Source organism: Vipera berus (genome assembly GCF_964194415.1).
Source record: "Vipera berus genome assembly, chromosome: 1".
Taxonomy (NCBI): Eukaryota; Metazoa; Chordata; class Lepidosauria; order Squamata; family Viperidae; genus Vipera; species Vipera berus.
The window spans coordinates 258,015,743-258,030,335 of record NC_138202.1 but is presented as its reverse complement, the minus strand read 5'-3'; the positions used below and the strand labels follow the sequence as shown (position 1 = coordinate 258,030,335).

Below are 14,593 nucleotides of genomic sequence, written 5' to 3'. Positions count from 1 at the left end.
AAGTTTTAATTATACTGTTAAAAACATACTAGTTGTCAGAACTTGGCTAGATGCCCAGACATTTCTTACAGACCTATCTCTTTGATATCCTTGAAATCTATGTTCCTGGAGATTGTGGCTGGAAAAAGAGAAGAATCTCTTTGGGTTGTTTTTTTCTGCAGGATGGATGATAATTAAAAGTACAAATTGTTTTGAAGTCATCTGCCTTCCTTGGATTACAAATACAGCTTGACCTGAAATCTTACAGGTCAAGCTGAGACCTTTTTATCTCTCCTATTTGATTGGAGCTTATTGGATTAGATTTTTTTAAAAAAAATTGAAATTGGAAAAGAACTATCAACTTTGAACTTCTTGGTGGATTATAAAGTATGATTAAAAGATTTGAGGGTGAGGAACAAAATGACTGTTCCGAATTTAACTGAAGCTGGCAAAAAAGTACCTTCTGCCTCTTCCTCTGCTTCTGCAAGTCCAGTTTATCAGAGATCAATTGATACAATGCTTCAACAGAAAAGGCCAACAATTTCCAGAAAGAGACACAAACGACATTACAAGCAATTCAAGAGGCAATTGCCATTAATATGGCAGCTACAACGAAAAACCACGAGGAGACAAAAACTGACCTTGAAAAAATGAACCAAAAAAATAATAATATGGACTCTCAATTTGAAAATTTTAAGCAGATGGTCAGAAAAAATGAACAAAGTATTCAAAAAATAGAAGATAAATCAACAGAGTTCGACCAAAAACTAGAAGAATTAAAAGGTGAAAATCAGAAATTGATGCAAATAAACGGAGAACTAGAGGACTCAATAGCAGTCATGGAAATGGAAAAGGCTTCTTACTTTTTATGATTTCAAAACATAATGGAAGACAAGGAAGACGACCTTGTAGACTTGATAATGGAATTACTGGCTGATGTATTAGAAATTGGGAAACAGGAAATGAAAGGAGAATTAGATCCAATTATACTGAGTTAATTCAAATTAAGCGAGAAGAAATAAAGTTCCTAGAGAAGTACATGTTAGATTTCTTAAAAGATCTATAAGAGATGAGATCCTGAGAAGAGCGAGAGATGACCCTTAGAGCCTTGGTGGAGCAGTGGGCTAATGCCTCCTTAAGTAACACCAGCTGCCTGCAATTAGTGCAGGTTCGCATCCCACCAGGCTCAAGGTTGACTCAGCCTTCCATCCTTCCAAGGTAGGTAAAATGAGGACCCAGATTGTTGGGGGCAATAAGCTGACTTTGTAATAATGCCACTTGGGGTGTGTGTGTGAAAGCCCTAACAAGCAGGCATATACATAGAATGAAGGCTACTGCTAAGCTTGTAAGCCGCCCTGAGTCTTCGGAGAAGGGCGGGATATAAATGTAATAAAAAATAAAAAAAAATACAAAGGAAAAGAAATTGTAGTCCTCAAATAGATCCCTAGGAGAATAAGAGAGTCCCAAAGAGGATATCAATTTTTAACCAGAAAATTAATTGAAAAAGGAGTCAAGCTTAGAATTACAAATAGACCACAAAAGAAAACACAAAAAGCAAACGGAAATAATAAAATTAAACCTTGTAGAGGCAGAAACAATGGCTCAACAAATTAAAAGGGCTTAACAGAACTTGTTTAAAAATGCTAACAAACAGGGGAGATGGTTAACACATACATTGAAAATAAAAAAATAAAAAAATGAAAAATTGCAAGATTCGAAAGGTGAATTAAAGTTTCATAATAATACAATAAAAAAATCATCAAAGATTTTTATGAGACACTTTATGATACAGAGGAAACTTCAAAAGAAAAAAATACAGCAGTACCTAAAAAAAGCAGATCTACCAAAATTTTCAGAGAATATTCAAAATATATTAAATGGAAAAATATCAATGATGGAGATAACAGAAGCCATAAAAAGGCAAAAACATGACAAGACCCTGGGAACAGATGGACTACCTGCAGCACTTTACAAATCCTTGCAAGATATATTAAGCCCAATAATGAAAGAACTGTGAAATGAAATACGTTTTGAGGCTAAAATACCAAATGTATGGGCAGAAACTAAAATTACTTTAATACCTAAATAAGATTCTGACTTGTTACAAATAAAAAATTATAGATCAATATCGTTATTAAATGTAGATTATGATTTTTTTCTCTCAAAATAGCAGAAAGATTAAAGAAATTTCTGACTGAATTTATACATACAGACCAAAATGGTTTTTACCTAAAAAACAAATAAAAAATAACTTAAGAATGATTCTAGATGTTTTGGAGTACTATGAAACCCACCCAGGGAAGCAGATGGCATTAATATTTCTAGATGCACAGAAGGCGTTTGATAACATAAATTGGCAATTCATGTTCCAGCAATTAGAAGAAATGGATTTTGGAGAAAATTGTATAAACATAATCAAAACAATTTATAATATATAAACAGCTAAAGTAATTGTAAATGGAGATTTAAAAGAAAATTTTAATATTAAAAAATGCACGAGACAGGGATGTCCACTATCCCCATTTATATTAACACTGGAAGTATTGAATAGAAACATCAGGCAAGATATGGAAATTAATGGACTGGAGATAAAAGATGAAAAATATAAACTACAAGCATTTGCAGATGACTTGGTTTTTATATTAAAAGAAACACCTGAAACAAGTGTCAAGCTTATGGAGAAAATAGAAGAATTTGGAGAAATGGCAGGGTTAAAAATAAATAGAGAAAGGACTAAAGTGTTAACTAAAAATCTTACAGAAAAACAAAAAAAATCAACTAGCAAAAAACCCAAACAAACCGCCAAATATTTTAAAAAGTTAAATATTTGGGAATCCCTCTGTTATGTTCTTAGTTCAATTAGGCATTGACCAGGCAGAGTGTTGAAAGAGCAAGTATGTTTATTAACTCACAACAGAACCAGCCCTAGAGGCTGCTGAACAGCTATATATACAGTTCGCATCTAGGTGGCAACCAATAGGTTTAAAGTAACAGTTTTCTGTCCCAAACATAATTATCAGCTTGGAGACAAAGTCTGGGTTGCAGTAACAGAAACCATTAAGCAATCCTACACTTAAATACAACAATTAAGGTCACACATTAAGCAAGTGATATCAACAGTTGAAACCAATACATTACACCCCTTCCCCCTAGATAGCTCAAACTCTCAAATTCTTGACATAGTCCTGCAAGTACTTAGGCAGCTTTCACTACCAACCCAAACATCTAGGGGTTGCTGAAGCCTCCTGGTCTACCTGCTCACCTGCCAGGCTGGGTAGACCAGGACTCTGAGGCCCGGTGGATTTGGGTTGACTCGAATCCGTTTGGCTGGCCTGTTCCGGTAGGCCCAAGCCAAAGTCCATTTGTGAAGCAATGTCTGCTGGGCTAGCACTCAGAGCTGTTTGCTGGTTCTGCTCAGGGGATGCGGACTATGTGTCCAGGGAGAACTCATCTACAGCCCTTCCCCCATCTCCTTGGCGGAGAGTCCTGTCGGAGCATGCAAGCTCCTCTGTTGAGACGCTGTCATGCTGCCCCTGTGGGTGGCCCTCTTCAGAGTCCTGAGCCAGTGACTTGTTTGCTAGTCTCCAACATAGCTGGTCAATGTGCTGGCAAATGACTCGCCCATCTTCCAGGATCACCTCGTAAGAGAGTTGCCCTGATACCTTAGCAACCACGGCTACCATCCACAAAGCCCCTTGCCTGTAATTCCAGGCCCAAACCCAGTCACCAACTTCCAAATTTTGTGGTGACTTTGGCTGTGCTGTGTCCCCAGCAACTCAGTCAGGGTGTAGCTGGTCCAGCTTGGTGATCAAGCATCAGCCCCATCTGAGTTCAGCTGGGCTTCTGCCCATGACAGTGCTGGGAGTTGTGTGTTGGCAGAGTAAAAAGTCTGCCAGTCTGTGGTGCCAATCCCCTGTGACGATCCACTTCAGGGATTCCTTGGTTGTGTGGACCATGTGTTCCACTTGGCCGTTCAAGGCCAGGTGAAAGGGAGCCGAAGTGGCGTGTCTTATTAGATTAGCCCTGAGGAAGGACTGGAATTCTGCAGCGGTGAATTGGGCCCCATTGTCTGACACCAATGCGTCTGGTAACCCATGCATTGCAAAGATCCTGAGCAGTTCCTGGAAGGTCCTGGCAGTAGTCATAGTTGGAACTGGTGCGACCTCTAACCATTTGGAGTGACTGTCCACCACAATTAGGAACAGCTGTCCCTGGAAGGGCCCAGCGAAATCAATGTGGATTCTTCACCATGGTGTGTGTATATCTTCCCATCGGTGGACAGGGGCTTGTGGCATCTCGGGTCTGGATTTCTGGCAAGTGTAGCAGCCATGTACTTGGGCCCCTCAATAGCTTTATCTAGCCCTGATAACCATAGGTAGCTCCTCATGAGTGCCTTCATCCAGACTATTCTTAGATGTCCCTCATGCAGAGACTCTAAAATCCTAGGCCTCAATGAGCTCGGGACTATGACCCGACTACCCCAAAGAATGCAACCTTTATGAGCTGACAGCTGACAGAGTTTTCCTTGTGTAAAAACTCTGGAATTCTGGCCCTGGACATTTGTCTGGCCATCCTGTGTTCACCCAGTTTAACAAGCGGCTAAGCATTTTGTCAGTGGTTGTCTCAGCAGCCACATCCTCAGCATGAAGGGGAGACTCTGGCAAATCCTGGATAGCCAGGATGCGTGCAGCTGGAGCGGGATTGGGTTCTACATGTTGCAGGGGCAACCTGCTTAGGCTGTCTGCATGGCCCATTTCCCTGCCCAGTTTGTGAATCAGCCTGTAGCTGTAGGCTGAAAGGAACATAGACCACCTCAGCATTTGAGGAGACAGAATCTGAGGTATCTGTTTATTCATGGTGAACAACCCTAGAAGTGGCTTGTGGTCCATGAAGACCATGAACTGGCAGCCATACAAGTAGTCATGGAACTTTTTTATTCTGGCCATGATGGCCAGAGCCTCCTTGTCAATCTGTGCATAATTGTGCTCTCTGGATGACAGGGTCCTAGAATAGTAGGTGATCAGAGTCTGTTTCCCCTCAGCTGTCAAATGGCTCAACACAGCCCCCAACCCAATATGGGGATGCATCTCACACGATGAGAACAGGCAGCTTCTCATTAAAATGAGTGAGGACTGAGTTCAAAGAGAGCAGTGATTTGACTGCCTTGAAACTTCTCTCGTGGACACTGGTCCACTGCCACTGAGCCTTTTTATCCAAGAGCCAGTGTAACGGCTCTGCCACTGTAGCCTTGTGTGGAGGAAGGAATGGTAAAAATTCAAAAGGCCCAGAAAAGCCTGAAGCTCTCCCTTGGACTTTGGGCTTGGGGCCCGTTTGATTGCTTTTAGCTTGGAGTCCGCCGAATGAATGCCTTCGGCATCGATGCGAAAACCAAGGAACTCAGTTGACTGTACCCCAATCTTACACTTTTCCTTTTTTAATTTAAGTCCTGCATCACAGAGCCAAAAAAGGATGGCTTTAAGCCATTCAGCCAGAATTTCTACTGATTCCCCAGCTATGAGGATATCATTGAAATAGGGGCATACCACTGGAATGCCCTTGAGCATGCACTCCATCACTCATTCGCAAAGCCCTGGGGCTACACTGATCCCGAATTGTAGGTGCTTAACTTTGAAGCCCCCCCCATGGGTGACAATAGTCTGGGCTACTGCCATGGCCTCGTCCAAGGCAGTTCTGGTAGGCTTTCACCATATCTAATTTTGTGAACATGCGGCCTCCTTGCAGTGATGCCAAAATATGGCTGACTACTGGCATCGGATATGCATGTTGTTGAAGTGCCTTGTTGATGGTGCACTTATAATCAGCTCATATGTGCACCTCTCCATTGGCCTTAAGTGGGGATATTATGGGGGTCTCCCACACCCCACTGTCTATGGGCTGCAATACCCCTTGTCTCACCAGCTTGTCCAGCTCTGCATAGATTTTGGGTTTTAGCGCAAAAGGCACTCTACAAGGCTTGATCTGTATTAGGGTTAGTATAGGATCAAGCTTGAGGGTGATCGGAGGACCATTGTACTCTCCTAGATTTCAGCTGAAAGCATCAGCGAATTCTTGGCAGACTGAAGACAGGTCTGCCGCTTGTGTCCTATGAATGCCAGTGACTTGACTGCCCAATGCATCAAACCAATTGAGGCCTATGAGGCTCATGCATTGGCCTTCCACCACTACGACATCTAGTGGACCCTTAAAACCCTTAAATTGCACCAGAAGTGTGGCTTCACCTTTGACCACCACAGTCTGTGACATAACATAATTATCAGCTTAGAGACAGACAGTCTAGGTTGCAGTAACAGAAACTGTTCACCAATCCTACACTTTTTTATTGAAAAGTACATTACAGTACTTTTGAAAAGTACATTACAGTACATTTTAAACATAAACTCCTTCCCTCCACCTCCCCCCACACCCCCTCCCTCCCCCTCCCCCCCAACTTCCCAGAGCTGGAAACAGGGTATTGCCTCTAACAAGCTTAAGCTAAAATATGCTAACCAACTATAAATATACTTTAAATTCTATCACACTTTAACTCCCCTTAAACATAAGTAAATAATAATACATCTTATAATTCTAATATTCATTCATATGCTAGATGAAATTTTTTAGTCCCATGTTTATTCTGAATATAGTCAATCCATCTTCTCCATTCCGAAATATATCTCTGTTGCGATTGTTCTTTCAAATATGCTGAAATTTTTGCCATTTCTCCCAAGTTTGAAACTTTTAAAGTCCACTCTTCTATAGTAGGCAGTTCCTTCTTCTTCCAATATTGCAAAACCAAACGTCTTGCTGCCATTATTAAATTCAACATCAATTTGGTATCTATAACAGTACAATCATTAATAATACCCAGTAAAAATAACTGTGGAGTAAACCTTATCTTCCAAGTCTATGCCCCAACCACCGGTGCTGAAGAGGATGAAATTGACCGGTTCTATGAAGCCCTACAGCACCTTATAGAACTAACACCAAAAAATGATGTCCTTATCATCATGGGGGATTGGAATGCTAAAGTAGGAAGCCAAAAGATAACTGGAATAACAGGCAAGTTTGGCCTTGGAGTACAAAATGAAGCAGGGCACAGGCTAATAGAATTTTGTCAAGAGAATATGATGGTCATAGCAAACACTCTTTTCCAACAACCCAAGAAACAGCTCTACACATGGACATCACCAGACGGTCAACACAGAAATCAGATTGACTGTATGCTCTGCAGCCAAAGATGGAGAAGCTCTATACAGTAAGTAAAAACAAGACCAGGAGCTGACTGCGGCTCAGACCATGAGCTTCTCATTGCAAAGTTTAGGCTTAAACTGAAGAAAGTAGGGAAAAGCACTAGGCCACTCAGGTATGAATTAAATCATATCCCTGTTGAATATACAGTAGAGGTGACAAATAGATTTAAGGAATTAGATCTGATAGACAGAGTGCCTGAAGAACTATGGACAGAGGTTCGCGACATTGTACAACAGGTAGCAACCAAAACCATCCCAAAGAAAAAGAAATGCAAGAAAGCAAAATGGCTGTCTGAGGAAGCTTTGCAAATAGCTGAGGAAAGGAGGGAAGTGAAAGGCAAGGGAGAAAAACATAGATATGCCCAATTGAATGCAGAATTCCAGAGAATAGCTAGAAGAGATAAGAATGCCTTCTTAAATGAACAGTGCAAAGAAATAGAAGAAAACAATAGAATAGGGAGGACCAGAGATCTTTTCAAGAAAATTGGAGAGATGAAGGTAACGTTTAATGCAAAAATGGGCATGATAAAGGACCAAAATGGCAGGGACCTAACAGAGGCAGAAGAGATTAAGAAGAGGTGGCAAAATTACACAGAAGAACTATACAAGAATGAGCTTAACGTCCCAGATAATCACAATGAGGTGGTCACTGACCTCGAGCCAGACATCCTAGAATGTGAAGTGAAGTGGGCCTTAGAAAAGCTGAGCAACAACAAAGCTAGTGGAGGTGACAGTATTCCAGCTGAGCTATTCAAAATCTTAAAAGACAGTGCAGTAAAAGTGCTACACTCAATTTGCCAGAAAATTTGGAAAACTCAACAGTGGCCACAGGATTGGAAAAGATCAGTTTACATCCCAATTCCAAAGAAAGGCAGTGCCAAAGAATGTTCAAACTATCGCACCATTGCACTCATTTCTCATGCTAGTAAAGTCATGCTTAAAATCCTACAAGCTAGACTTCAGCAGTATGTGGATTGAGAACTACCAGAAGTACAGGCAGGATTTCAAAGAGGCAGAGGAACTAGAGATCAAATTGCCAACATACGCTGGATCATGGAGAAAGCTAGGGAGTTCCAGAAAAACATCTACTTCTGCTTCATTGACTATGCTAAAGCCTTTGATTGTGTGGATCATAACAAACTGTGGCAAGTTCTTAAAGAGATGGGAGTACCAGACCATCTTATTTGTCTCTTGAGAAACCTATATGCGGGTCAAGAAGCAACAGTGAGAACTGGACATGGAACCACTGATTGGTTCAAAATTGGGAAAGGAGTCCGGCAAGGCTGTATACTGTCGCCCTGCCTATTTAACTTATATGCAGAGCACATCATGAGAAAGACAGGGCTAGATGAATCAAAAGTTGGAATTAAGATTGCCGGAAGAAATATCAACAACCTAAGATACGCAGATGATACCACTCTAATGGCAGAAAGTGAAGAAGAACTAAAGAGCCTCTTGTTGCGGGTGAAGAAGGAGAGTGCAAAACTTGGTTTGAAACTTAACATTAAGAAAACCAAGATTATGGCATCTGGCCCTCTCAATTCCTGGCAAATAGATGGGGAAGAAATGGAGGTAGTGACAGATTTTATTTTCCTGGGCTCCAAGATCACTGCAGATGGGGACTGTAGCCAAGAAATTAAAAGACGCTTGCTCCTCGGAAGGAAAGCCATGGCAAATCTAGACAGCACACTAAAAAGCAGAGACATCACCCTGTCAACAAAAGTGCGTATAGTCAAGGCTATGGTCTTCCCAGTTGCAATGTATGGCAGTGAAAGTTGGACCATAAGAAAGGCTGAGCGCCAAAGAATTGAGGCCTTTGAACTATGGTGCTGGAGAAGACTCCTGTGAGTCCCTTGGACTGCAAGGCAATCAAACCGGTCAGTCCTAGAGGAGATCAATCCTGACTGCTCTTTAGAAGGCCAGATCCTGAAGCTAAAACTCAAATACTTTGGCCACCTAATGAGAAGGAAGGACTCACTGGAGAAGAGTCTAATGCTGGGAAAGATCGAGGGCAATAGAAGAAGGGGACGACAGAGAATGAGGTGGCTGGATGGAGTCACTGAAGCAGTAGGCGTGAGCTTAAATGGACTCCAGAAGATGGTAGAGGACAGGAAGGCTTGGAGGAATGTTGTCCATAGGGTCGCGATGGGTCAGACACGACTTCGCAGCTAACAACAACAACAACAAAACCTTATCTTTTTCTTAAATATCTTCTGCATATTCCACCAAATTTTAATCCAAAAAGCTTTAACTATTTTACAAGTACACCACATATGATAATACGTTGCATCTTCACAACCACACCTCCAACATTTAGGCTGATAATTTGGATACATACATGCTAATTTTTTAAGATCTAAGTGCCATCTATAAAACATTTTATAAAAATTCTCTCTTAAATTTTGAGCCTGAGTGAATTTTATGTTTCTGACCCAAAATTTTTTCCCAAACATCCATCGTTATTGGATTTTATCATACAATCTTTGACAAGTTCCGTTTCTGAATCTATTTCTATCAATGCATTATATATCCTTCTTATGTGTGCTTGACTTTGATCTCTAATTTGTTTTACCAGATTTTCATCTGTTGTTGTAATGCCAATTTTCTGATCTTCTTTCCATCTAGCTTGTGTCTGGCCTGCAATCCTACAATTAAATACACCAATTAATGTCACACATTAAGCAAGTGATATCAACAGTTGAAGCCAATACATTACACCTCTAACAGCAAGATGTGCAACTATTAAAGAAGACAACTACATAAGATTATTAAAACAAATAAAACTAAATCTGGAAAAGTGAAAAAATCTACAACTTTCATACTGGGGAGAATAGCAACAGTGAAAATGAATATCTTAACAAAAATATTTTTTTTATTTCAAACAATACCTATAAGATTGGAAAAAAACCTTTTTTGATGAACTAAACACAATAATATTGAAATTTATTTGGCAAGGAAAAAAAGCCAGAATTAGACTAAAAATGTTACAAGAAGCGAAAGAAAATGGAGAACCTGGACTGCCAGACTGGACACTATATTACCAAGCAACTATATTAACATGGATAAAAGAGTGGATAATGCTTAGAGACAAAAGATTATTACACCTAGCGAGACATGATCTACAAATGGGATGGCATGCCTTTCTGTAGTATGGGAAGAATAAAATACATAGATATTTTCAAAATTATTATATAAGAAATGCACTTTTCTTAGAATGGGGAAAAATAAATTTATATTAAATTACCTCGATAGCTTTCAACAATGGAAGTGTTTGCTTACCCAAACTTTATTAATTACAAGAAAGTTGTTACCTATAAAGATATTCTGGACAATGAAGCGAAATTGAAGTATAGACAAGATTTAGAAGAGCAGGCTATTGATTTATCATGGTGGCCATATTTGCAAATTCAAACGAGATATGAAAAATATTTTAAAACAATGGCATTTTTCAAAGAACAAACAGAATTTGATCAGATATTGCTGAAAACTGTGTGAAAAGCTGATTAAAAAACTTTACAAATATTTGCTAAGTTTAAAGATGGAAGAGGAACAAGTAAAAGAAACCATGATAATATGGGCAAAGAACTTTGGATATAATATAGAAATAGAAAAGCTTATTGGAAAGAAACGCTGAAATAATGAAAGCGGCAACATATAAAGAAAACTTCTACAAATTGTTTTATAGATGGCATTTAACATCTATAAGATTAGCAAAAATGTTTAAAATTATGTCTAATAAGTATTGGAAATGTAAACAAAACCAGGTATTTACTATCATATCTGGTGGACATGTCCCTAAAGCAGGGGCCGGATGTGTTATCAGGAAACTGTGCCCACCCCTTTGCCGGGAATGGAGAAAAAGCTTCGATACATCGTGCGAGGTCACATGACGTCACGAGTTTGAAACGTCTGCCCTAAAGCTAAAAGATTTTGGCCAAGAATACACATATGGTTAGAGAAAATGATTAAAAAACATATAGACCTTAAGCCAGAATTGTTTTTGTTAGACATAATAGTAGGTAACTATAAGAAAGAATGTACAGTATATACTTAATTTTACATGTATTAACTGCAGCAAGAATAGTATTTGCTCAATATTGGAAAAATGAAAACCTACCTATGGAGGGAGAATTAATTAAGAAAATCTTAGATTGTGCAGAAATGGACAGATTGACATTGAAGATAAAAGAGAAAGAAGATTCAGTATATTTTAGAACATGGGACAATTTTTATCAATGGCTAGAAGAACGAGTTAGAGAGAAAGGAATGTGATATCTCAATAATCTTCTAACTCATTTTTCTAGCTGTTGTGTAGTGGGTTCTGAAGAGTATGAATGATGCCAGCCAGATGAGTACAATCAAACAGCTCTTTATTAGGTGACGATAACTGTACTGAGGGGTTAGGGGGTACTTGCACTCTTTATATACCTTTCTGAGTAAACAGCCAACCAATCAGATTGAACCTAAATCTCCCGCCATAATTGACTCCCGCCAAAATGGTTACAGTTCAAATGCATACTGGTAGTGACTGTTATACAAGTGCTTAGGTGCTTCTTTAAACCTTAATACACAACACTAGCCATTGATAAAAATTATCCCATGTTCTAAAATACACTGAGTCTTCTTTCTCTTTTATCTTTAAAGTCAGTCTACCCATTTCTGCACACTCTAAAATTTTCTTAATTACAGTAGTCCTTCTTCAGCTGGTAAATTTTCATTTTTCCAATATTGGGCAAATACAATTCTTGCTGTAGTTAGTACATGTAAAATTAAATATATAGTCTTTCTCATAATGTGCTTCTATTATTCCTAACAAAAATAATTCTGGCTTAAAGTCTATTTGTTTTTTAGTCATTTTATCCAACCATAAGTGCAGTTTTGACCAAAATCTTTTAGCTTCGGGGCATTTCCACCAGATATGGTAATAGGTACCTGGCTTTTGTTTACATTTCCAACACTTGTTTGAAGTATTTCTAAACATTTTCTCTAATCTCACTGGCGTTAAATGCCATCTGTAAAACATTTTATATAAGTTTTCTTTATATGCCACTGCTTTCATTAACATAGCCCTCCCCTCTTTAATAGTAATTCTTTTCTTACCTTACCTTGTATAGTCTCTGACAGTCACTCATGTCATGGTCTTAAGCCAACTTATTTGTAATGATTTTTCAATGTACTTATATACTTATAGAGTGCTCAAATATTTAAGAAGGCTGATCTTTAGTCAATTATTGTGTAAGCGGTGCTTCTGCATTCTAATCATGAGCAAGAGAGGACATAGAACACGATTGAGTAATAAGCCAATTAACAAGATGAAAAACAATCTTCTCCCAGGCAGCTTTATAAAAACATATCTAACCATTCAATCCAATATAGTACAGTCAACACAAGCTGTGGAAAGGCTAACACTGACATACTTCAAAAAATCTCAGAAACCAGACGACTTTATTACAAACACATGTCATCACAGTAGCACACAAACCGCTTAAACTCTAAAATTATACATTTTTGTTCCATAAATAAAAATGAGGAAAACCCTGGAAAGCATTTGAGAACAATTGTCCTATTGCACATATATATTCTTCTTGTTTAAGATACTTGAAAAGGTTGTAGTAAACTGTTTCCCACCGTGGCAACTTTAAGACATGTGGACTTCAATTCCTAGAATTCCACAGCCAACATTCTGAAAATGATGGGGTTGCCGTAGGCCATATTACTTAAGGCTGTTCCATGAAGTAAAGAGCAATACTAATGAAAGAATTATTACAACCCCCCCATATATTTCCTCATATTTTCTATAAAAATAAAAAAGGAAAAAGCCTTTTTAAAAAAGAGAAAGCCAAAGCACTAATAGAGAACTGTCTAAGGCTCATTCCATATTCTAACCAGACAGGATATAACAAAATGCTAACCGCAGACTGCTGCCGATACTGGAAAATCACTTTTTTGCCGACAGTTACATACGTATATGTCTTGAGTGTTTTTATTTTTTTTGATGCACCCTGTCGACCCAAATATGGGAGAAATCTTTTGCCTGTATCAGCCTAAACTAGGGCCATCCACAGGCAGCAGTTGCTTACTGCGACAATCATTTTATATTAAATTTGGATTGTTAACAAAGAATTAAAGGGAAAATGTTATAGTTATTTGAAGATGCTTTGCTCTCATCAGCCAGCCACACCCTTCTGAGATTAGAACCTGCTTGCATGTTAGGCAGTTGTTTTAACCTCAAAAGATTTCCCCTATATTTGGGTTGACAGGGTGCATTAAAAAAACAAAACACTCAAGACATATCTCCTCCCCTAGTCTTTTCCCTCCCTGATGCAGCTGTCAAAGCAAGAAAGAGCCTGTGGCCTAGAGGTTAAGACAACTGCCTAATGTGCAGTTAGCTCAGGTTTGAATCTCAGAAGGGTGTGGCTGACTAATGGGAACAAATAAGTTTGAAATAGCTATATCAGCCTCCCTTTAATTCTGTGTTAGCAATCCAAATTTTATATATACATATACATATACATATACATATACATATACATATACATATACATATACATATACATATACATATACATATACATATACATATACATATACATATACATATACATATACATATTATAAACAGTTTACCTCGGCATCTTAACTAAATCTACATCTTTTTAAAACATCCTTTTAACATTGATACTTTCAAATTCACTTTCAATAATATTTTGCAAACTTTAGGAACTACTCCAGCATTATATACAAAAAGAAAGAAAAGCAGAAAAGTGACCCATTTTCAAACCTACTTTATATGCACAAAACAATGCATTGAAACTTTCTTTGATTACACATCAGACCAATAGAAAATGCATCCTAAGTCCAATTAACTTATTAAATTTAAGTCACTGCCTTCAACTTGTCCTTATAAAATAAAATCTTTCTCTTTAATAAATATAAATTTCTCTTTTGCTCAAGACATTCTCCAATAAGATTTTTAAAACATATACTGTATGCCAACATTGTACATTTCCATTTCCATTTTGGAGTGGAGACTTGTTCTCTTGAAGATTGTAAGGCCCAAAGAACCGAGGAAATGTCCTCTTCACCAGTGGCCAATGGGAGCTGAGCTGATCCCACACCCAGGGATAATGTTAGTGCATAACAGACAGTATGGGCTAGAATATTTGCTTCTCGTCACAGTAATAATAACATAGATTTTGCCTGCTCCGGGAATGGAAATGTTAGTTGAACACTGGAATAGCGATGGATTACATAGAGCTACCTCAGATGTATATTGGGGTCAAGCAGAGGACAATATTACGACAACACAAGAGAAAAAGAAGTGGGTTTTGGAGTGTTTTTCTTCATGGTTAGATGCAAGAGAG

The 14,593-nt window shown here is 38.6% G+C and overlaps 1 protein-coding gene across 1 annotated transcript in view; it reads left to right on the top strand.

Moving 5' to 3' along the window:
• The window catches only part of LOC308672421 (sulfotransferase 1C2-like), a 358,778-nt gene that overhangs the window by 279,632 nt on the left and 64,553 nt on the right, over positions 1–14,593 (top strand). The window lies entirely within an intron of this gene.